The sequence below is a fragment of the Schistocerca nitens genome, chromosome 9, assembly GCF_023898315.1.
Source record: "Schistocerca nitens isolate TAMUIC-IGC-003100 chromosome 9, iqSchNite1.1, whole genome shotgun sequence".
Lineage (NCBI taxonomy): Eukaryota > Metazoa > Arthropoda > Insecta > Orthoptera > Acrididae > Schistocerca > Schistocerca nitens.
The window spans coordinates 389,112,416-389,137,590 of record NC_064622.1 but is presented as its reverse complement, the minus strand read 5'-3'; the positions used below and the strand labels follow the sequence as shown (position 1 = coordinate 389,137,590).

The 25,175-nt window shown below is 40.6% G+C and overlaps 1 protein-coding gene across 3 annotated transcripts in view; it reads left to right on the top strand.

Annotated features, from left to right (window-relative positions):
- The window catches only part of LOC126204465 (uncharacterized), a 119,752-nt gene that overhangs the window by 35,291 nt on the left and 59,286 nt on the right, over positions 1-25,175 (top strand). The gene's annotated exons all lie outside the window — the stretch shown is intronic.

Genomic DNA, 25,175 nt, shown 5'->3' with positions numbered 1-25,175 from the left:
TGTGCATTAATATGAATGGCTGCACTTTCCAGATACACAAATATTACTCTATTGTATGACTTAAGTTACATTACTGCGTAGTAATTGGGAATCTAGATAAGATGTGCAGTATCGTCCGGAGAAATAAGTTTAATCCAACTCTCGATTGCCTTTAGTGTTCCACAGCTGGTCTAAATGAAAAGAAGCATGGTTGAATGCCCTGGCGACGAGCTCGTTAGAGAAGAAGCACCACCTAGGATTGAGTATTTATAGGGAGAGATATCCGCTGTGCTCTCTCTAAGCAACCACCTTGGCATAGGCCTACAGTGACTTTGTGAAATCACATAATTAGTGGCGTATTTGAAGGCTGCAGTCTTTTAAGATGACTTCTGTACATTAAACATTATCAAAATTTCGTAATAGTCCCTAACATGATGTGAACTGCGAAAATGAAGCACGTGTAGCGAAATTTTAAAATGTCTGATTTTCCTATCTTGCGGAAGGCAGAGCAGGTTTCTGGGCTTATGATGATTTATACCTCTAGGAGATTTTAACCTATGTTCTCTCGAATGAGAGTGCAGTGTGAGACAACCTTTCTCGGTCACTGGTGAATGAAGGCCTTGCCCACTCCTTTCTCTATTCTCAGCATCGCTCTGTCAGCTCGTGACTAATCTCTCTGGAGTCTTCTCCATATCTTCCTAGTAATCTTCTTCATTTCACTTCTGTGGATGTCGTAACGCTGTCATTGTATCTTGATATTTCCTTCGTGTTTATATCTCTGTGTTTTGGGCTCGGATATGTGTCCTTTAGTACAGTTGTATTTCCTACGTCTTCATTTCCAATTCTGCCTCGAAAAAAATTTATTTTTCAAGTTTGTTTCTGATTTTGTGTCTACATCCCGCGTTAATATCCAGAACTTTGTGTTATACTTGAGAGTTAGTATGAAAAGTGATGATGGTATGGACTGGTACTTGGCGGTATTGAACATTCGTATCCATTCCTTTCTTGATGATAAGTATGATATACCACTGAAAGTAAATGATTCTAGACGCTGCAAATTGATACGTATAGGTACGTTTATGTGGTGGAAACGTGGTGAGGCGATATGTAGTTCAATACTAAAGGCAGTTTCGAGCTTATGGAGATGTTGTGTGGAGGAGGACTCACGTGAACCGTCCACAGGCTATGCAGTGCGTCGTATGGCATGCTGCACTGCGCTTCCATATAGAGAGAAGCTAAATCGCACATGAGATGTGACTCAACTTTAATTCGTCCCAATGGCCCAATATTGATCATTTGTGCAATGCAGTTATATAAATTGATCATATAAACGTCAAATAAGTATCGTCCGTAGTTTTAGAGGTATAGAAGTTTCATTAAAACACAAAATTTTCAGTTGGGGGGCTTATGGGCGCTCAACATCGAGGTCATCAGCGCCACAAAATTTTCAGTAGTTAGAGATGAGTTACAGTTCCCCTATCATTAGAATGTCAATTCAGTGAATGGAAAGTGTACTTGAAAAACGAATCTGGAGTTTATGAGTAATTAAGCATATCTCACTATGTGAAATAGCGTTGGGCAGTAGTGAAGGGAGTCAAATGCTCTAAGTGAATTTAAAAATGTGAAAAAGGCCGCTGATCACATCAAAGAAGCAATATATTGAGGTCAGCCCAAAGAGTGAATAAAGATATCATTATCAAAAGTTCATTCGGCGTTTTCGAAAATATATCCTGGCAATTAATATAAATCCCTTTTAAAGGTGTAATTAGTTAAGGGAATTCTCTTAATTATATGAGAACAGATACAGCCCCCGCTGGCCGTCAGCCAATGAGAGAGACGCAAGGTCCCACGATCAGGAGTCAGCAGGTGTACAGCTCGGGCTACACTGGGCGAGTCGCAAGGTGATACGCCAGTTCCTGCGGCTTTGTGTGCAGTGGCTCCGATGATCTTGTTAACCAAGAGACTACGGACATTTAACAGTGCAGTATTTATGACATCCTATTTTCACGACATTTCAGGTATGTTATTTGGATGAAGCGAAATAAGGCTTTTTTACCACAGCCTTAACTCCGCGTGGCGTATTACGCAGCAGACGCTTATAAACCAACTAAAGGGCAGCGTGGCGTTTATGACGATCATTACTAGAAATTGAACATTGTGTGAAATAAACACTATTTGTGAATTATGTCGGAATTTAATGGTAAAACCTCGTTTGTACGATGTAAGTACTGATCACACAGCGAAATGTGTGTAGAGAAATGAGGTGTATAAAACCACAATGTGCTGCATTATAGCTATGCATGCCACTACTGTCAAAATATCTCACCATTTCCAGAATGAGATTTTCACTCTGCAGTGGAGTGTGCGCTGATATGAAACTTCCTGGCAGATTAAAACTGTGTGCCGAACCGAGACTCGAACTCGGGACCTTTGCCTTTTGCGGACAAGTGCTCTGCCAACTGAGCTAAAAAAGCACGACTCACTCCCCCTCCTCACAGCTTTACTTCTGCCAGTGTCTCGTCTCCTACCTTCCAAACTTTACAGAAGCACTCCTGCGAACTTTGCAGAACTAGCACTCCTGAAAGAAAGGATACTGCGGAGACAAGACTTAGCCACAGCCTGGGGGATGTTTCCAGAATGAGATTTTCACTCTGCAGCGGAGTGTGCGCTGATATGAAACTTCCTGACAGGAGACCACCAGTAAAGTTTGGAAGGTAGGAGACGAGACACTGGCAGAAGTAAAGCTGTGAGGGTGGGGCGTGAGTCGTGCTTGGGTAGCTCAGTTGGTAGAGCACTTGCCCGCGAAAGGCAAAGGTCCCGAGTTCGAGTCTCGTTCCGGCACACAGTTTTAATCTGCCAGGAAGTTTTTTATCTCACCATTATAGATACAAGACTGGAAAAAAATTCTACTAGGTTGACAACAATGTCACAAGGTTGACAAAAGAAGTCACTTAAAACTGTTTTTCCAGTTTTTATTTGAGAACCCAGCATGATGGGTTTCGGAGTTGGATAATCCCTCACCTGACAGTATTTGCACACTGAAGGGCCAAAGAATCTGGTGCACCTGCCTAATATCGTGTATGGCCAACTCGAGCACGCAGAAGTGCCGCAACATGACGTGGTATGGGATCGAATAATATCTCGGGCGCTAAAGACTACACTGTTGAGCGCCCATAACGCCATATCCATCCATCGAATAATATCTGAAGCAGTGCTAGAGGGAATTACCATGAATTCTGCAGGACTGTTCATAAATCCGTAAGGGTACGTGGTGGTGGACATCTCTTCTGAACAGAACGTTGCAATGCATCCCAGATGTGCTCAATAATGTATGTGTCTGGGTAGTTTGGAGGCCAACGGAAGTGTTTAAACTCAGAAGAGTGTTCCTGAAGCCACTCTGTAGCAATTCTGGACGTGTGGGGTGTCGGATTGTCCTGCTTGAATTGCCCAAGTCTGTCGGAATGTACAATGGACATGAATGGATGTAGGTTATCAGACAGGATGCTTACATACGTATCACCTGCCAGAGTCGTATCTATAAGTACCAGGGGTCCCATATTTCTCCAACTCCACATCCCCCCCCCCCCCCCTCAATTACAGAGCTTCCACCAGATTTAACAGTCCCCTGCTGACATGCAGGGTTCATGGATTCATGACGTTGCCTCTATACCCGTAGACGTCCATCCTCCAGCCGCAGCGACGTTGGAGATTTGATGTTTCACCAGATTCCTGATATTCACGGTACACTCGTGATATGGTCGTACGGGGAAATGCCCACTTCAGCATCTCGGAGACGCTGTGTCCCATCGCTCGAGCGCGGCTATAACACCACGTTCAAACTCACTTAAATCTTGATAACCTGCCATTGTTGCCTCATTAACCGATCTAACAACTGTGCCAGACACTTGGCTTATATAGGCGTTGCCGACCGTAGCGCTGTATTCTGAGTGACCACTCGTATCATGATCGTGGTGGTAGAAATCATCATTAGCGCAGAAAACTGCTCTGCAGAACGTAATCTACGCCCTGTTCCAGATAGAGAATCTGACATTTTAAAATTTCGCTACACGTGCTTCAGCTTCATAGTTCAAAGCATAGTAGAGACTATTGTGAAGTTTTGATAATGTTTAATGTACAGAAGTCATTTTAAAAGACTGAGGCCTTCACACACACCACTAATTCTTCACTGGGGGATGCATTGCGTGTCAGCAGACCACTAACAGACAACCGAGTATATTTCATTAACATTACCTGTCAACCAGTCGTCTACGACGTCAGCTTACTCATCTGGTACCCATACTGTGTACGGTCAGCTAAAGATCGATTACCTACAAGACTCCAGTGTTTCACTTCTTTGCTCAAAGCAAATCGAGGCTTTGAAAATATGGAATCGCGTGAGAAAAGATCGAAACTGTATTGAGGATGTGTAGTGGCTTCGCAACGAAGTTCTGCAGCGTGCCTGACCCGAGCATGGCCATATGTGGGCCATCCCATATCTTTGAAGTCTAGAAGAAAAACATTCGTGACCATCCATTTGCTTCAGATGAAGAGATGCGTGCTTGGGAACATTCATGTTTACGTAGGCAACCACAAACATTTTTCCACATTTTCTTCTCTCACAGTGGGATAAATGTGTTAACTGTTATGGTGATTACCTTTGAAATAATTAACAATTTACTTACTTTTTTCCATACATCTCGTTTTCATTTGACTGTCCCTTATAGCTAGTTAGTTAATTATTCATGTATTCCATAGACCATTTGAAGCTTTCTTTTTATCGAAATGATGTGGAACAAGCCAGTTTACAAGATGTCTGTTCATGATTAGTGCTAACATAATTGAACAAATTATCATTTTATTCCTACGTATGCAGCTACATTTAAAAACATGCTTTTTTTTTTTGACTGGCTTCCAGTTTTTAAGTAGAAATTCGTCAATGGAATAGGAGTAGTTGTCCAGAGGAAATGATTTAAATTTTCTTTTGTTACCTGTCAGACTTTTCATGTTATTGGGCAAATAATGAAAAATTTATGTTGCTATATATTGAACTCCTCTCTGAGCCGCTGACAGTTTTAACAATGGGTAATAAAGGTCATTTTTACCTCTAGTGTTGTAGGTATGTACGTCATTGCTCTTCTCAAATTGTGATGGATTATTTAGGACGAATTTTAATAGCGAAAATATGTATTGTGATGGCACAGTTAAATTGCCTAGCTCCTTGAAGTACCTGCATAATGTCAGTGAGTGAACATATTATTCTTACTGCACGGTTTTGTTCAATTAATACTTTCTTTCTATGTGATGAGTTACTCCAAAACATTGATACGTTTTTTTTTTTTTACCAGCTCAGTAATATGCTTTTTGCAGTTCAAGATTTCATAAATAAATACACTCAAAAATTTGGATCATTCTATCCTACTTACTGACTCCAGTTCTGTGCTAAATCAGTTGTTGGTAAGACCCTATTTGTTACACAGAACTGAATGTATTGTGCTTTTCTAAAATTTGAGGGAGCCTGTTTTCCAAGAACCATACACTAATTCGGTAATCCTTTGGTATAATCAATTAATAACTGTTTTATTGCTTCCACTCTAATGCAGTTTATTATAACACTAATTCTGTCTGCAAAAAGTACCAATTTTGCTTGTTGAATATTACGTGGAAGGTCATTAACGTATATAAGTAATAGGAGTGGATCCAGTAGTGTGGGAACTTACAGTACCTTACAAAATTTAATTCTGGTCTGCTTGTGTTTTTCAGATACTGAAGGACTGCACCATAAATGTATTAGATCTTATTAAGTTAAAGACTTAAGTTTCCTTCTCTTTAGTATTGATATGACATCTAGATACTTGAGAAATGATACATGCTGAAGGATCTAACTAATAACATTTCTTTCCCTTTGAAATCTCTTACTATGGGTTAAGGTTTTAGTCACACACGATTCGTGTAAAATAAACAATAACTTCAACTGTTTATGTTGACCACCATGCGTGATCACCATGTCATCATTGAGAGCAGCGTCTTCAGTTCAAAGTAATCACTGAAGAATTAGCACGTGTGGCATAGGAGATTGTGGAAGGCGTAAGTGGCTGTGGGTTATGGGGTTGTAAATACTTGTCTAGTTTTAAATCATTTGGCAGTAACACAATCCTGGAAATCACAGAATATGAGCATAGGAAAAAACGTAAGAAAATGTTACTTGCACTCAAATCAATTCAGTACACACATGAACTTAATAACAAACATAAATCCCACAACTTCAAAATTCCAGGACTTAAAAATTAAGTTAACTTTACAAGAACAGGAAAGCACACAGTAGATCTGCAATCCTACAACTAATTAGTTATACAAGTTAGAAGGGACAATACTACAATAGAGCTGTGAAAAAGTTCAGAGTATAATTCATAATTAAAATACAAATGAGACACAAAACAAAACACGTAAGACTCATCAACTAAATGCAATATGACAAATTCAACAGCAGGAAAATAAAGCTCACTATGCTGGAATATAGACAAGAAAGAAAGGTCCAACAAAATTAGACACTAGGCTAACTGGTTACATACAAGATCACCCATTTAAACAGAAATTAACAATAATATAAGAGCACACTACCAAGGTACAATTCACATAAATCTCCAATGAATGAAACGTATTTCAGCCACACTTAGGACAATAGTAAACCCGAAAATACCTAACCTTCCAATTGCTAGCACAAATTGAAGGTGGGGGACAAACTCAATGCAAACTACTGCATAACATATGTTATGCATGATGTACAATGCACTTCTTGTCACTGCCGCTAAAGGGCACATGCCACAGGTTGTACTCACTTGTGTAACGCCGGTACAGACTCTCCTGGAGCCAAGACGAAAGTCACCATCCTCCTGCTCAGAACAGGAGCACATGTTTAGGTATTGGTAACAAGTTCCGTTCGCTGCTAGCTCGGGCCCGTCTCCATCAGGCTGTCCGATTGCTGCCACGAGAACTTGCAGCTCTGACCCTGCTGCACGCACCTGTCTCTATGTGTCCCTTGTTGTCTATCCTTGGTAGTTCTCCATATGCTCACTAATATCTCTGTCCAAAGCTTCACGCAGATAAAGCGTGGTGCCACTGTCAACATACATCTGTGCTTCAGGCGATCCCTAGGCGACCAGCGACGAGCAACTGGCAGGCAGGAATTCAATGTCAGTAATACCTGGCACACATACAATGAAGCAAGGAAGATCATGGGATACCTCCTAACACAGTGTTGGACCTCCTTTTGCCCAGTATAGTGCAGCACCTAGACGTGGCATGGACTCAACAAGTCGTCAGAAGTCCACTGCAGAAGTATTGAGCCTCACTGCATCTATAGCCATGCATAATTGCGAAAAGTTGACGGTGCAGGATTTTGTACACAAACTGATCTGTCGATTATATCTCATAAATGTTTGATGGGACTCATGTCAGGCGATCTGGGTGTCCAGGTCATTTCTCGAACTGTCGAGAATGATCTTCAAATCGTTTACATGGCACATGGTCATCCACGAAATTTCCATCAATGTTTGGGAACAGGAAGTCCATGATGAATGCAAATGGTCACCAAGTAGCCGAATGTAACCATTTCCAGACAATGATTATTTCAGCTGGGCATTCCATGTAAATACAGCACACACCATTATGGAGCCACAACAAGCTACCACAGTGCCTTGTTGAAAGCGTGGGTCTATGGCTTGGTGGGATCTGAGCTACGGACGGACCCTACCAATAGTGCTCACCAAAAGAAATTGGAACTCATCTGACCAAGCCACGAATTTCTAGGCACCTAGGGTACAACCGACAGTAGAGGAGCAACCTGCATGTCATCCCACTCTCTGTTGTTGGCAAATATATTCAAGATGGCGGATCCAAGATGGCGGTGATAGATATGGCAACGTCGCAATGACGCCATAGCAAGAAGTTCAAATTTTGGCGGTAAGATAGGTCAATTGGACTCCCTCCACCAACCTAACCCCCTCACAATCTCCCCCCCCCCCTTAACCAGAAAATAACAGGAAGTTTAAATTCCTACAGTACAATGCAACACACCATGGCTACCTCCACTAACCTAAGAAAATTGCAGGAAAATAGGTCACTTCGGCTACCTCCACTAAGTCATCTGACCGCCACCTCTTCCTAGGAATTGGCGGGAAAAGGACAGCCTATACTGGGCTGCTGGATAGGATGGACATAAGTCTTTATTTAAACAGACTTTATTTAAACAAGTTGGAGGAGTAGATGCATCCACTGTGTCCACCATGAGGTCCAGAGTCCAAATGATGTATTACACAGTACTGTCACCAGAGGGCACTGTCATCCCTCCCATGACATAATACTTGATGGCGGTCTGCGGGAAAAATGGCGGGAAAAGGATTCACCCTGCACTAGGCTGCTGGAGAGAGGGAGAGGTGTACTTTATTTATTTTTGGAATAATTTACTTAGGGACGGATTTCATATAGTTTGTTTATTACACTGATACAATACACTCACCCTGACATGCTTCGGGTCACAATATACCGCCTACAGACCTGTAAACTACTTGTAAATCAGCGAAATGATGCAGTACACTATTGTGCAGACACGCAAACAACTCGTAAATTGTCAAAATAATGCATGTATAACTCTCTGCAAACGAACTCACTAGTTCTAAACTGTCGAAATAATCCACTGAACAGCCAACAGAGCTGCAAACTACTCGTAAATCAGCGAAATAATGCAGTTCACTGATGTGCAGAAACGCTCACTTGTTATAAACTGTCGAAACAATGCATACAATTTATTTAGGGACGGATTACATCTTTTATTACACTGATACAAAATACTCACCCTGGCGTGCTTGAGGTCGCAGTAAATAGTCTACAGACCTGCAATGCAGTGCTCAAACACTCATGGCACTTAATAATGTTAACCGCTACGTATCAGTGAACTGCTCCCCTACAGAATTCCAGGGCGTGCACGCTAGGTGGCGCACTCATGCTGGTGCCATACATGAGATGCCTCTGAGGCATGCACTCGTGTTTACGATTGCTGGTGCTATGCCTCTCTACCAGGTCATGCTATAGAAATCTGTTCCAATGCTTCCAAGAATAGCACAGGGTGCATTGTTCCTAGCGATCCTAACAAGACATATGAGGTGTGTCTAGCCATGCATGCGTTTACCTCAGCAGTGTGGCTGACGCATTGCCCGAAAATGATATAGTGGCGACTCACTATCTAAAAGGTTCTCAATGTTATATTCACATCACGTCAGATCATGGGTAGAAATGACATAAGGAAATCTATAGAATTGCGAAAAATGACGGCAAATATGTTTAAATTGAGGGAAATACACCATAATGTGGGGAAATTGAGGAAGAACTTGCGTGTCTCCTGGTTGGCGCAGAACAATTCTTCTGCATGGGAGCAAGTATGCGACTGCAAGAGGAATCCAAGAAAATGTCGACATGAAGGCGAAGGGAACCAGGGAAACAGTCAATTTTTTTCTGTCGAGGCAGCATTCTACTGTATATCTATTGAGGTAACAGTGATACACACGAATTGACTATTGTATTTGACGCTTTTCAAGAAAACAGACAACTATCTGCCACTGAACATACATGCTTCTGCATTAAAGGATAACAGAGAGAGAGAGACGACATAGTGATCGATTGAGATGGAGCTGGAACGAGGTAGGATTTAATGACAGACTGATGATGCATTCTAGAGAGGGAGATGTTGGTGCAGGTTATTTTTTCCGCTGTTCTGTCAGGATGCAATGGTCGTGTGATGTAGCTGCATTCGACTCGTGTACAACCATGTTTTCTGTATGTGACTTAGAGCACTGTCTACTCGCGATCGATAGCAGGAAACCTCTCGGTCATCAGAGGACTTCCATCTCATGTGTGATGAAACGTGACCCTCCAGTTTCGACACATTCCTATAAATGAATGAAGATTTATGCGATGTACTCCATTCCCCTGACGCATCTTGGGTATAAACTCGAGACTTCAGTTTAATAACTAAGATGATTCTAGGTTAGCAATAGGTATCTGTGAGACACTGCAATACCCATGAATACATCTTCCTGACAGATATGCTGTTTACAGAGTTAGTGGCTGTATGAAATGTAATTTCACATGTTGGACGCTGCTGCTATGTGTTTCTCTGCTTCATTGCAAGATGTATTCTCCATTACTAACGACCATTTTATATAGCAATGAACTGGGCATAGTATAATTTCTGAACTGAGATCACATGTGAGCAGCAGACGCTATACATCTCTGGAAAGCTACACTGCGCATGTATCACACGGAGATGCTCTTTAAAGGAAGTAGTTTTTCCATCTTACTGTTTGTTCCCGTAGTTTATCGTAGAGAAACCTGCAATAAGAATGTATGTCATGCGCTGGAAATATATTTTTTAGAGTGAGATATTAACAGCACTGCATTCCACATGACTGATAGGTTGGAAACTGATCTAACATTATAACCTGTTTTAAGTGCAGAACCGTATAGCCTTAGGAATGCATGTGTTTACGTTCTCTCTTACCAATACCCTCCTGGCTGATTCCAGACACTAGAACAGTATTTTAAAATTGAAAGCATAGTTGATTTACTTAAAATGCCTCGATCACCGTCCGTCTGGAGCTCCATCATCCATGAAAACTACCCGTTTCTCTTTGTTCTTAATCGCCTGCTATTAAAACGCTATCAAATCTGTTAATTTACACAGATAAGGGGTGCTAACCTTCTCTATATGGGCGCATCTGGAGAAATCTTGTGTACATGGATAGGTAAGGACTCAGCAAGGTCCATTCATTCACGAGACGCGGAATGTTGCAGTCTACTTCTGGTCAGCTGCAGATTAAATCGGTAACGGTACTGCGGGGTAGGTTGATCAAAGACAGTGCGAAGGGGTCTTTCAGTCTCTGATTTTATCCTAAGACTGCGAGAATGCTCTGTAACTCCGCATAGAGATAGATCGTCAATTATACACTATGCTAGAGATGCTAGAAATATGTAGAGTGATGTCTGGTATACTTTGTTGATGTATATGTTTGGGAATTAACAGTAAATGGACATACTGCATAGTCATCAATCTTCATTCGCAATGACACTCACAAAGAAGAGAATGGACGGTTTAGCAGTGATACTGACATTGGGAAACATGCTGTCACATCATTTGTCGGTATTGGAATTACTGTAAAGCTGCTGAATTTGTTTTCACTATCAACTGTGATGCTTATTATTACAGTACAGCGACGGTTCCTTTTCCATACCATCCATCCAATGGTATGCTGTTGGTCACCTCATAATGATTGACTGACATCTTTTGTTTGAGATGGAGAAAGAGTTTTGGTGGAGGGGCAACACCTTCTGGGGATGGCTAGCACCGAAACAGCGATAGCGTCCATGACTGCAATATGAGGAATCAGTCGAAACAGACTGCAGAGTCATCAGCTATTCCATGTAGAGGTCGTCAATCACCTTCGGACTACAGCTTCTAAACGCTCCACAATGCTGCCAAACTCTTCCTTACGTTGTAACTTTCTTCTATTTAAAATCATAGAGTGTGTGTGGTGTGTTATGGTAGCAGCAGTAACAACATGATTTACACCATGCGACGTCTAGTTTTCTGTGAGAGGCAGTGGATCAAAGTATGTTAATGTCAGTTTAGAACGTGTCACAGGCCTTGAAATCGTGGTGGAAAAAACAAAATGTATGGCAGTGTACAAAGTGTGTTACAGTAGAAGAAAAACAATGTTTCAAACAATAACACAGGGAGCATCTCTTGTGACTTACAGTATAGTCTGCTGGATGCGGTCATCCTACTACAGTACTGGCGATGCAACTTTAAACTGGTCTGTGCAGTGGATCCTGTATATTTAATAGGATCGTCACATGTGCTCGATGTCGGCATGCAGACGGTATTTGTTTTCGATATATGCGACGAGAGATGCAGTAAAAATCTCTATTAGATGAAGTTAGTGGAGCTTTCATAACTCATAATTTTTCTCTGTTGGATGGTACAAAATAATGATAATAGAGGTTAATGGGCCCTGAGGGATGCGAATCTGTTTTGGACTGCAGTATCTGTATGCAGTTTAGGGACGCCCCACTATGCTGTAGCAAAATTCTCAGTTCCTAGTTCCTGTACTACCTTTTGTTGCAGGAGCAGGCTTCGTTTGGTGCTGACCTTACACATCCTGCTTTGTTGGCGGAGCTATGACAACTTGTTCCCATTTCCACCGAATGGTCAAAACATGGTCCTGTCACACTAACTCAGGTCACTCTGTTTCTACACGGGTTGCAGAAGATGGTGGATATACCTCTCTCTGACGTCTGCTAAGTTCCGACTTAAACTGCGCAAAGTTGCAAGAGGCATAGGGACTACCTAAAACGAAATTGGAATTTTACTGCAGCAGATATGACTATATAAAAGCTAATGTGAAAATTATAGCAACGGAGGTGTTGGGTAAAAAAGATAGCAACCACAACCGTGCAGCAGAGTGGTGGTCAGAGGAACTAGAGTTCCTCGTTAGAGAAAAACGAAATGCGTTCCTTCAGTGGTTGAATGATAAATCAGAAGAAACAAGATCAATATACAAGGAAAAGAAGAATGAAGTGATGAAAAAAATAAGGATAGCAAAAAATGAAGAATGGGAATGAACATGTGCGAGGGTGAATAGCAAATTAGGATTTGGGAGAGCAAAAGAAGCATGGTCAGTATTGAAAGGGCTTCGACAGGATACAAAAAGCAAAACTAATCTCCAACTGATAACACGAAAGGAATGGGAAGAGTATTTCCAAAAATTATTAAATGAGGACAGAGAAGAATATCTAGAAGAAGGAACAGGGGAAGATAAAGGACATGAAGATGATGAGATCCAGATTTTAGAAAGTGAAGTACTTCAGGCGTTGAGAACAGGAAAGAATGGTAAATCACCGGGACCAGGCAATATCAATGTGGAGTGTCTGAAATATGGTGGTGACAAAATTGTGAAACTGATAACACAGCTCTTCAACAAAATGATACATGGAGATTCAATACCCAACGAGATGAAGCTAGGTTACATTAATACAATATTTAAGAAAGGGGATCGCAAAATTTGTTCAAACTATCGAGGAATTTGTGTTACGAACACATTAATGAGAATTTTTGCGAAAGTAATTAAAAACAAACTGGAAAAAAATTTTAGAACCCAAGAAGAACAATGTGGATTCACGGCTGTGAGAACATGTGTAGACCATATTTTCACATTACGACAGATTTTGGAAAAACATAGGGAAAAATCAAAAAACATAGGATTAATTTTCATAGATCTAGAAAAAGCATATGATACTGTCCCAAGAAAATTACTTTGGAGAGCACTACATATGGCAAACATAAACCCTCCCTTGATTAAAATAATACAACAGATGTATAAAGATAACATTTGCCAAGTGAAAGTTCGTAATAAACTTTCACAGAAATTTAGAACAAGCAAAGGCCTTTTACAAGGCTGTCCCATGTCACCATCATTATTTAAAATCTATATAGATATTAGCCTTAGAACATGGTCTCGTAAATGTAATAGTATGGGATTAGAAATAAGAGATGGAGTTTACCTACATCATTTATTATTTGCTGATGATCAAGTAGTCGTAGCACAAGATAGGGAGCATGCTAACTATATGTGCAATCAACTAGCAGTAGCATACAAAACTTGGGGTTTGAAGATTAATTACCAAAAAACAGAATACTTGACTAATGATTCAGATGAGCTATACATTGAAGGAAAGAAAATCAAAAAGATAAACACTTTCTGTTATTTAGGATCCATTTTAGAAATCGAGGGAAAATCAGAGTCAGAAATCAATAAAAGAATTAGTAGCGGACGGAGGGTCATTGGGATGCTTAACTCAGTCTTATGGAGCAGGAATGTAATGAGCAGAACTAAAAAACTAATATACAAATCCATATTAGAGAGTGTGGTTCTGTATGGAACGGAGACCTGGACAATTAACATGAAGCACATTTAAAAAATTACAAGCTCTAGAGATGGACTTTTGGAGAAGATCGGCAAGAATCTCCAGGAAAGAAAAGATAAGGAACACCGAAGTAATAAGGAGAATGGAAATAAAATAAAGAATATATGACGTAATGGATAGGACGAAATTACAGTGGTACGGGCATGTACGACGAATGGAGAAAACCAGAATACCAAAATTGATACTGGAGTGGGAACCGGAGGGGAGAAGAAGAAGAGGACGACCTATGACAACCTGGCTCCAAAATGTACAGCACATAATGAGGAGAATGGGCGCAGAGGAAGAGGACACACAAGATCGAAACACCTGGAGAAATATATTGAGATTATAATTTAAGAACGTTTATTGTTTGTATTGTAATTTCCAAGTAAATTATTATGTTGGAGATAAGCCTCTGTAATGAGGAAAAGCTCAAAATAATAATAATAAAATAAGATAGGTTCGACAAAGGTGACCCGTTTCGAGATACGGGAGTCCCAGAAATATGATTTACTAGTGGCTGTAATCATTAAAGTGCTTCTCCATAAGATCCAAGGCAGGTATGTGGTTGAATGGAAAGAATTGACTCCAAATCGCAGACAGCATTTCGAGCGGATGGTGTAACACTAGAGATCTGAAAAACACATCATCTACTGAAACTTCCTGGCAGATTAAAACTGTGTGCCAGGCCGAGACTCGAACTCGGGACCTTTGCCTTTCACAGGCTACCATCTGAGCTACCCAAGCACGACTCACTCCCAGTCCTCACAGCTTTACTTCCGCCAGTACATCGTCTCCTACCACCACAAATTTTACAGAAGCTCTCCTGCGTACCTTGCAGAACTAGTTTGGAAGGTAGGAGACGAGGAACTGGCGGAAGTAAAGCCGTGAGGACGGGACGTGAGTCGTGCTTGGGTAGCTCAGGTGGTAGAGCACTTGCAAGTTCCCGAGTTCGAGTCTCGGTCCGGCGCACAGTTTTAATCTGCCAGGAAGTTTCATATCAGCGCACACTCCGCTGCAGAGTGAAAATCTCATTCTGGACACCATCTACTGTTTTTGATCCTTCTCAATCAACCTTCGCCTATAACCCAGTGCTAGTTTATGGCGGGTCAAGGCCCATCGAACGTAGGCCGGTATGAGGTGGAGCGTACAACATTAAGTTAAGTAGTGGTTTCGACTTTTTACATATGTACTGTTTGTGTTTTCCTTTTCTTTTTCGTTTATAAATGTATAGCTATGGTGTTCTTTTAATCATTGACAAAGGTCTTTTTAGGCACTTGTGGGTTTTATTGTTGTTCTGAAGAAGGTGTAGTTATCTATGCCGAAATCTGGGTTAACACTTAACACTAGATGCTTTTTTCGCAATCGAGGCGGGTTTTTAGTTTTTTAATATATTAACCAACGATTGCTGACGCGCTGCGATGTTGAAGGTTTTTAAAATTTACTCCAAATCCACTTAAGTGAGCTTCGAAGTTTCTAGTTCATGCAGATAATTTAGAAATTAGTAGTAATTTCACTGATTTAGTCTTTCTAGCTTTCAAAATGACATAACAACATAATACTGCCTTAAGAACAGAAACTACAAAATTTAAGTTAGGTAATTCATGTACCTTTCTGGGAATGATAAACAATGACATTAACTAATGCTACTTGATTTATCATAATGAGACACATAAGGTCAACTAATTAGCTGCATATTTCCTGTGTATTATTAGATTGTAAATGTATTACTAGAAACTATACTAAGGAAAACTGGAACTAGACTAACCAAGCATGGAAATATTATCAATTTTCACATAATAGACTATGTTAGCTTCGACATTTTCCATACCACATACGGTGTTTTTAAGTGCCCTCGTGTTTCAGATGGCTACGTCAGTGAAATCGAACAGTAGTAAAAATTGTTAATTAAGAGAGAAAAACATGTGTAACCGAATAAAGCCCCAAAATCAAAAACTCAAAAAGAATGTGTCTTTAAACTACACCGTTAAAATACATGATAGAAACTGAAATTTGACGCCAGGCCTTACAAATTTCTTACTGACGATCTAATAAGCATATGATACATAAAACCACATACAAACAACTGTGCAGTGCGCAAGCTGGTATCGGGAGATGAGATATGCTCACTGTGCAATAACACTTTCTTTTAGAAACAATATCAAAACATTCCTGAGAGCAACAAAATTTCAGTCGTAAATAACTTTTGACATAACATTGGTCTGAGTATTTTAATGTGATAACGCAAAACCGCAGTACAGGAAATCGCCTTTTCCAATACTTGCTTTTCCCCTTTCTATAACATTTTTTCAACTAAGTAATTATTTAATAGTTAGTAGCATTGGGCAGTTCTGGCAAGAGTTCATGATGTTCTCAATTGCACGTTCAAGTCAGGAGCTATAATAAGAATGTCTGTAGTATGAGACAAAAGGTCATAAAATTTCTACATTGTGTTTGGCTCTACGTTTTTCATAAAGGTTTTAAGTATTTTAGTCTGTACTTGTCACTTTCTTATTAAAAGTCAAATTCATTTTCCTACTACAAAAAATTAGAAAACTGGTAGGTTGGCTCATAGGTCCTGCATGCAAATAATGTTGCCCATCAACGTGTTTACTAGCAAACTACCTATTGGCTTCCGTCTCGGGTTCTTTGGTCGACGTTCGTCTGATGATTTTTCTGACGTTTCGCCAGCACGCTTCACTGGGATTCTCAAAGCTTCACCCTTCGATGGTGGTGGTGGAGCCGACCACAATATCAGCCGCTCGTGGCGAAGCGTCAGAAAAATCATCAGACGAACGTTGGCCGAAGAACCCGAGACAGAAGCCAATAGGCAGTTTGTCAACAAGTGGCCACGAAAACCTTAACAATGTCTTTAGTGTTCAATATCATACACAGATTTCTCACTAAATGCGCATGTTAAATGACAGATTGATGAAATTGAACTCACTGCTGCTAATTATATGTTGTTGTTGTTGTTGTTGTGGTCTTCAGTCCTGAGACTGGTTTGATGCAGCTGTCCATGCTACCCTATCCTGTGCAAGTTCTTTATCTCCCAGTACCTACTACAACCTACATCCTTCTGAATCTGCTTAGTGTATTCATCTCTTGGTCTCCCTCTACGATTTTTACCCTCCACGCTGCCCTCCAATGCTAAATTTGTGATCCCTTGATGCCTCAGAACATGTCCTACCAACCGGTCCCTTCTTCTGGTCAAATTGTGCCACAAAGTCCTCTTCTCCCCAATTCTATTCAGTACCTCCTCATTAGTTATGTGATATACCCATCCAATCTTCAGCATTCTTCTGTAGCACCACATTTCGAAAGCTTCTATTCTCTTCTTGTCCAAACTATTTATTGTCCATGTTTCACTTCCATACATGGCTACACTCCATACAAATACTTTCAGAAACGACTTCCTGACACTTAAATCTATACTCGATGTTAACAAATTTCTCTTCTTCAGAAACGCTTTCCTTGCCACTGCCAGTCTACATTTTATATCTTCTTTACTTCGACCATCATCAGTTATTTTGCTCCCCAAATAGCAAAACTCCTTTACTACTTTAAGTGTCTCATTTCCTAATCTAATTCCCTCAGCATCATCCGACTTAATTCGACTACATTCCATTATCCTCGTTTTGCTTTTGTTGGTGTCATCTTATATCCTCCTTTCAAGACACTGTCCATTCCGTTCAACTGCTCTTCCAAGTCCTTTGCTGTCTCTGACAGAATTACAATGTCATCGGCGAACGTCTAAGTTTTTATTTCTTCTCCGTGGATTTTAATACCTACTCCGAATTTTTCTTTTGTTTCCTTTACTGCTCGCTCAGTATACAGGTTGAATAACATTGGGGAGAGGCTACAACACTGTCTCACTCCATTCCCGACCACTGCTGCCCTTTCATGCCCCTCGACACTTATAACTGCGATCTGGTTTCTGTACAAATTGTAAATAGCCTTTCGCTCCCTGTATTTTACCCCTGCCACCTTTAGAATTTGAAAGAGAGTATTCCAGTCAACATTGTCAAAAGCTTTCTCTAAGTCTACAAATGCTAGAAACGTAGGTTTGCCTTTCCTTAATCTTTCTTCTAAGATAAGTCGTAAGGTCACTATTGCCTCACGTGTTCCCATATTTCTACAGAATCCAAACTGATCTTCCCCGAGGTCGGCTTCTATCAGTTTTTCCATTCGTCTGTAAAGTATTCTCGTTAGTATTTTGCTGCTGTGACTTATTAAACTGATACTTCGGTAAGTTTCACATCTGTCAACACCTGCTTTCTTTGGGATTGGAATTATTATATTCTACTTGAAGTCTGTGGGTATTTCGCCTGTCTCATACATCTTGCTCACCAGATGGTAGAGTTTTGTCAGAACTGGCTCTCCCAAGGCCGTCAATAGTTCTAATGGAATGTTGTCTACTCCCGAGGCCTTGTTTCGGCTCAGGTCTTTCAGTGCTCTGTCAAACTCTTCACGCAGTACCGTATCTCCCATTTCATCTTCATCTACATTCTCTTCCGTTTCTATAATATTTTCCTCAAGTACATCGCCCTTGTATAGACCCTCTGTATACTCCTTCCACCTTTCTGCTTTCCCTTCTTTGGTTAGGACTGGGTTTCCATCTGAGCTCTTGATATTCATACAAGTGGTTCTCTTTTCTCCAAAGGTCTCTTTAATTTTTCTGTAGGCAGTATCTATCTTACCCCTAGTGAGATAAGCCTCTACATCCTTACATTTGTCCTCTAGCCAACCCTGCTTAGCCATTTTGCACTTCCTGTCGATCTCATTTTTGAGACGTTTGTATTCCTTTTTGCCTGCTTCATTTACTGCGTTTTATGTTTCCTCCTTTCATCAGTTAAATTCAATATCTCTTCTGTTACCCACGGATTTCTACTAGCCCTCGTCTTTTTACCTACTTGATCGTCTGCTGCCTTCATTACTTCATCCCTCAGAGCTAGTCATTCTAACTATATTAAAAAAAAAGCCCTCGAGCCCCCATGTAGTGTATAGAAATATACTATAAATTTTAAATATGAGTAAATACACAAAATTAATTTAAGTGCATGAGTTCACTGTTCCAAAATTGTTCAAGGTTGTCCGGAAAACACTAATTGCGTTTAACACAATTCCATACGTAACTGAACGAAACTATCCTAAGTGTTGACAGCTGAAAAATATTCAGAGTTTCGTCTGAACCGTGTGAGTCAGAGTCCATCTCACCACGAAATAATTCTAGGCCATGGGTGGCATTTTTTCTGAAAAACACAGTTTCGTGCGACACTTGATGAAATTAGTGTGTGGACCGAAGCAAAAATATTCAGAGTCCATCTTAACTCTCTGTAACCCTATAGGGAACTATTCTAAGTGTGGGGCAACCACACAAGTGAAAATCACATGTTCAACGAGAGACTATATTATTCCAAGTGTTGATGCTGTCGTCCCAAAATACTGCCAGCTGCACCATACTGACCAGTTAAATACACGACGCATAGACGCATAGATCATGCCTCCACTAGCACCTCAGTCTCAATGGTCCAGATAAATGGAGGCTACACTCCTCTTATCAGATTGGTTCCCCTGAAGCTGTAATTTCCGAGAATTTACGTCATTCAGCGCATTGCAGAAATCACCAGTCTGAGTTTTGTGTACTGAAATGCGATCTTAAAAGGATAGGTGTTAATAGAAGTGCTGTGACGCTGATTAAAATTATGTATTAAAATCAATCATTGGTTATGTAGTTTGACAACAGTCTTAATTATAATAATTACACATTTCAAATGAAGACCTCAATATTCAGGTTTTGCTGACTGTTTCCAGCAGTTAAACAACCTTTACGTAAATGGTGCATCAGTTTTGTAGGATCTCCTCTTTAAGTTGCTACTATTCAAATTCATGTAATTTTAACCGAATTTAAATTACTTACAAAACTATGATAAATTTTTATCAATTAATTACAGTCAATAATTAATAAATATAAAAATCTTATGATCGAGATATTGTTTACGACGTGTGACTACGTTTCCAACACATACTGCTATGTATGTAATTAATTGTGCTGGCTTTAATTAAATATGTTGCTCTGTCATCTCTCATTGGCTAATTAAGTATGTAAATGAACTTGTACATAGCTCACTCAATGCGTCTATGCGAGTGAATTGACATGGTGGATTGACCATTTATGTAGATAGATTATTACAATAGTTGTTGAAGACATTGTAGAGGTTCGTTACAAATAAATTATTGGGTTCATAACGAATTAGATGTATCACTTGCTTAGTTAGCCAAATCGTTTTGTTCTGCTTTCTAAGTCGGTGAACTGCACTCCGCTATAATTTTTATGGTTTATATCTCATGTGGTCGTATGTGTTCCAAGAAACGACGCCCAGAAATTGATTTTTCAGGGGGTTAAATCTCAGGTTCTGTTGATCATAGAGGTGAGGGGTGAAGTGGTCAAGTGTTTCGGTTAGCCTTTGGCCTAGCGATCAATTATATACCTAAAGGATAATTAACTGAAACCCTCAGCTGCCAACAGGTGTTGTTGGTATACCTCGATGGGGACAACTGAAAATGTGTGCCCCCACCAGGACTCGAACCCGGGATCTCCTGCTTACAGGGCAGACACTATATCCATCTGAGCCATCGAGGACACGGATGAATAGCGCGACTGCAGGCACTTATCCCTTGCAGGCTTCCCGCGAGACCCACAATCCCAACTGTCCACAATCTACGTACGTAATGTACGTAATAGATATTTGCCCATCCACTCATTACTCGCAAATATCTATTAGGTACATTACGTATGTAGATTGTGGACAGTTGGGAATGTGGGTCTCGCGGGAAGCGTGCAAGGGGTAAGTCCCTTCAGTGTCCTCAGTGGCTCAGATGGATAGAGCTTCTGCCATGTAAGCAGGAGATCCCGGGTTCGAGTCCTGGTGGGAGCACACGTTTTCAGTTGTCCCCTTAGAGGTGTACCAACAACACCTGTCGGCAGCTGAGGGTTTCAATTAATTATCATATCGGAAGAACGGGCACACAGTAGCTGTCTTACAGTATAGGCCCAAAATTTACACAGTGCACTATACAAGAGCCGAGGGAAATCGAACAAATCCTTGGTTCTTAAAACCATCATTTGTTCATCGGCTCCTCCTAAAAAAGCTCGCATAAAGCCGGGTGTTAGTATTTTTTATTTATTTTGCATCGTAACCTTCAATTGTCTAAATAACTAACCATACCAAATGGCTCAAATTTTAATTGCATGTTCTTTAGGCATTTATTTAGCAACGCCATTTCCCAGTTTTCGATCATATTTATCCGTTATCAAGACGCATGCGAGAAATGATGACTTATGGATATCAATAGTGCCAGTTGTGGCGATGGCCACTTCTATCATTTCTGTTCATGACAAATCGTTGAAAATTTTACCGTACTAAGAGAGGATGTTCTCGGTGAACCTTGAAACTTTTTCGATATCATTGTCCGTTACCGAGATCCATAAGTTCAAAATTGCCGTACTGGTCCACAAAAAATTCCCCGTCAGAATGGTTGGCTCAATGTGAACAACTTTAAATATCATTAAACACCATCATCGTGTGAAATAAAATTCTCATCTGGACTCGAAAACATTTACATGTCTTTTATTGAACGATTTTGAAAATGTCGTGTTCTGTAGTAGTTTTCTTTTTAATGTTTAGCTGCACATTCAGACGAATGCTAAATGCCGTTAACCAATTTCAAGAACATTTTTAATAATGGCTGATGTCTGACATAATTTACTTGCAACTCAGATATGCGCTTAACTGTAACAATGGATGAGCCAATCGTTGCGTGGTATTCTTATCATATGCTAATCTTCTGTCGTCGTATCTGTAACAGGTATTCAAATATGCACAAAGTAGTACTTCAGTGACAAGAAATGAGCTGAAAAGACTCTTAATGCACCAAAAAATATGTAAAATCAAGGAGAATGCTCATTCAGTAAAATACTGCTGATAACATTTTTACTCTTTTAAGATACAAATCGTAAGTCGGATGTTTTCGATGAACTGTAATCGTTTGAGAAAAATATTCAGTAAAAAAGTGAAGCAAATGATTTTGTGTTAACCTTAAATTATGGGTACTTATTTGTTGTTAATATGTGTCAAAGGATATAAACGTGTCGAAGTATATAAAGAAGCTGTCAAAACTTTACTGAACTATAAAATTCGTTTTATATAAGCGGCACAGACCAACGGAAAAATGATCATGTCAGAGCATAAAAAAGGCGAATTGTTCCTGTCTAAAAGACTCCGACAAGAAAAGTGAGGAATCAGTTGCCTCATTCCACTACCTCAATAAAAATTTTTGCTTGCGAATATATTCGTACAGTTCTCCGCTGAAAGAGAGTAGAAGAGAGAGGACATAGTTCCACTTGGACAGGAAGAGAGAGGAGACAGTGATAAGTCGAAAGAGAAAATTGCAGTGAAAGAGAAAGAAAGATGGATGAAAGCAACAGCAGTGGCAACCGAAGATAGAGGAAACAATGATGACAAGCCAGAGACAGTGACAGTAAAAGAGAAACAGTGATGGAATGAGATAGCAGCAGAGAGAGCAAATGAGAGATGGCGCAGTGGAAACGAAAAAGTGTGGAGTGGAGACTGTTCATAGCGTTGGGGAGTTTGGACCACCCCAAATAGGCGAACTTTCTGACGTACGTGCAGGGTGGGGAACATTTTGGATCGCAGTGTTAAACATCTGTGTACAGTGGAAGAAATAAGTTGGACTCTTCCAGAATTTTTGAGCTTCTGAGGTAAGATAGAGACAGTAGCAGTAGGGAAGAAAGACAAAAAGGGGCAGTGGGATTTACCGTAAATATCAGAGACCGTTGAGCCGTGGTAGAAATTGCTATTTTGAAGAGTAGTGTGTAGTGTGAAGCAGTCGCCCTCCGTTTCTGGCGGTGGCGCTGCTGTGGCAATCGCAGCTTTGGTGTCTCCCTCTGGTGGGAAAGGGGGAAGGTTGCCTGTCCACGTGCATTTAAGGGGCGCTATGAGCTCGCCAGTTGGTCAGTCTGTGTGAGTGTGGAGTCAGTCTGGGGTCAGTCTGTCTCGCCTCCGATTTTGTGGCGCAGCGAGACAACTCAAGGAGTGGTCGCCCGGTTGGGGGCTTAGTTCCTGCATCTGAGTCTGCGCGTTAGGCCGCCAGTCTGCTCGAGTTGCTCAGGCAACGGTCATTAGCGATTGGATCGATCGGTTGGTCGGTCGTGCAGTAAGACACAAGATGACTTGTCCGCCTTGAGCGTCGGCGCATGTGAGGTTGCCACTTGAGTCACGTGGGCCGCGCCCTATAGCAATGATGAACCGTGAATTTACTTTCAGAGCTTTTTCTTAAGAATTTATTTACTAGCGATTCAACAAGAACATTAACACATTTAATTGCTTTTACAAATGGGAATTATATTCCTAAAAGCTTTTTTTTAAAGAAAGATTTAAAATTATAAGCAGAAAGGACCCTCTAAATATCAAGTTACAATTTATTCAGAGGCAGAAAGAAACAAATGTTTGAGTGTATGAGGTTTCGGGCTGAGAACCTTGCCGCTCCCTGTTGACACGCCCGTAGTCACATGCAGAGGAAACATTCCCCAGGCAATCCGACATCCCTACACAGTAGAAGGCCTCACAAGATGACCAAGGTTGAAGGGACTATTCGAAGCTGACAACCAATGAGCTCCCAGAACTTTAAGACCAGAAGCTAATGTCTTAACTTAACGGATTATCAGTGCTAGACTATCTCAGTTAACATGATCTGCAACGCAGCCACCTTCCTCTGCAACTCAACCACTTCCTTACGATCAGTCTCGTTTACAGCAACTTGTTCTAGATCAGAGACCCAGTTAAACACGTGCACCAAATGTGCACGTAGTCTAGCTAACTGCTTGCGACTCGGTTGATCAGCACAAAACCAGTCTAAATGTTGGTGGAACTCACCGACCTCTCCTGCCGCCGCTGCCATGGCTGTCGGAAAGGAACAAATAACTTCCGGTGAAATTTGGACCGGATTGAGCAAGGCATCTTTCAAGTCCGCAAGCAACTCAGGAACAGTGCCCTGTTTGTTTATATTACGAATACTTCTGCGCAACAGGCCTAATACTGGACATTCTCTGACCGCCATGACAACCTGAAACATGCAGCTAAACAGTCACTTGGCCAAAGCGAAATCTTACAAAATTATAAAGTAAGTACAACTACAATTCCATCAGTTACTCAAAGAGTAGTAGCAAGAACTCTAACCACGCTCTGCTACCAGCGATGAACCGTGAATTTACTTTCAAAACTTTTTCTTAAGAATTTACTTTATTTACTAGCGATTCATCAAGAACATTAACACATTTAATCACACTATGTGAGCGTGGAAGTAGTTTCCAGGGAGTAACTGATGAAATCAAAATGAAATTGCTTTTAGAAATGGGAATTTCATTCCTAAAAGCTTTTTTTTTAAGAAACAAATTTAAAATTATAAGCAGAAAGTACCCTCTAAATATCAAGTTACAATTTATTCAGAGGCAGAAAGAAACAAATTTTTGAGTGTATGAGCTTTCGGGCTGAGAACCTTGCCACTCCATTTTAACATGGCCGTAGTCACGACCGCTCAGAACAGCCTCTGAAAGACTACAAAGGTGCAAATCAGCAACACACCAGATTACCTTAAAGTAAAAGTTTTAACAGTTCACACAAACTATGCACCCCGTAGGAGGGATGGAAATGGTACAAATCACTAAAATTAAAAGATTAACCTGCCACCGCAGGTGCAACCTGATTTTAACTTCTAAGAAAAGTCTTACGGTGGAAGGGTGGCAACTTTATATACTAAAATGACCATTTAAATAAAATCCATGAAATGCAGTCTTACATAAAATATACAAGGTTGGCCAAACATGCTCTACATTACACGTATACCGCCTCTCAAGATGATAGGCAAGATAAAAACATATTTCAGAAATTCGGCCGTTAGACTTCAAGCAATAAATTCGTTAACACACCGAATCCGACAAACATGACAGAGGCAGCTATTAACGTACGGCAGATTGATAGGGCGATTACCGAACAACCCGAACCGCAGGTTGCTCTAACCCGCCCCTACTCCATAAGGGAAAAACGGACCACCCAATTCATAAACAACCACCTTCCCGCGGGTGGCCAAACGGAGAAGAATGG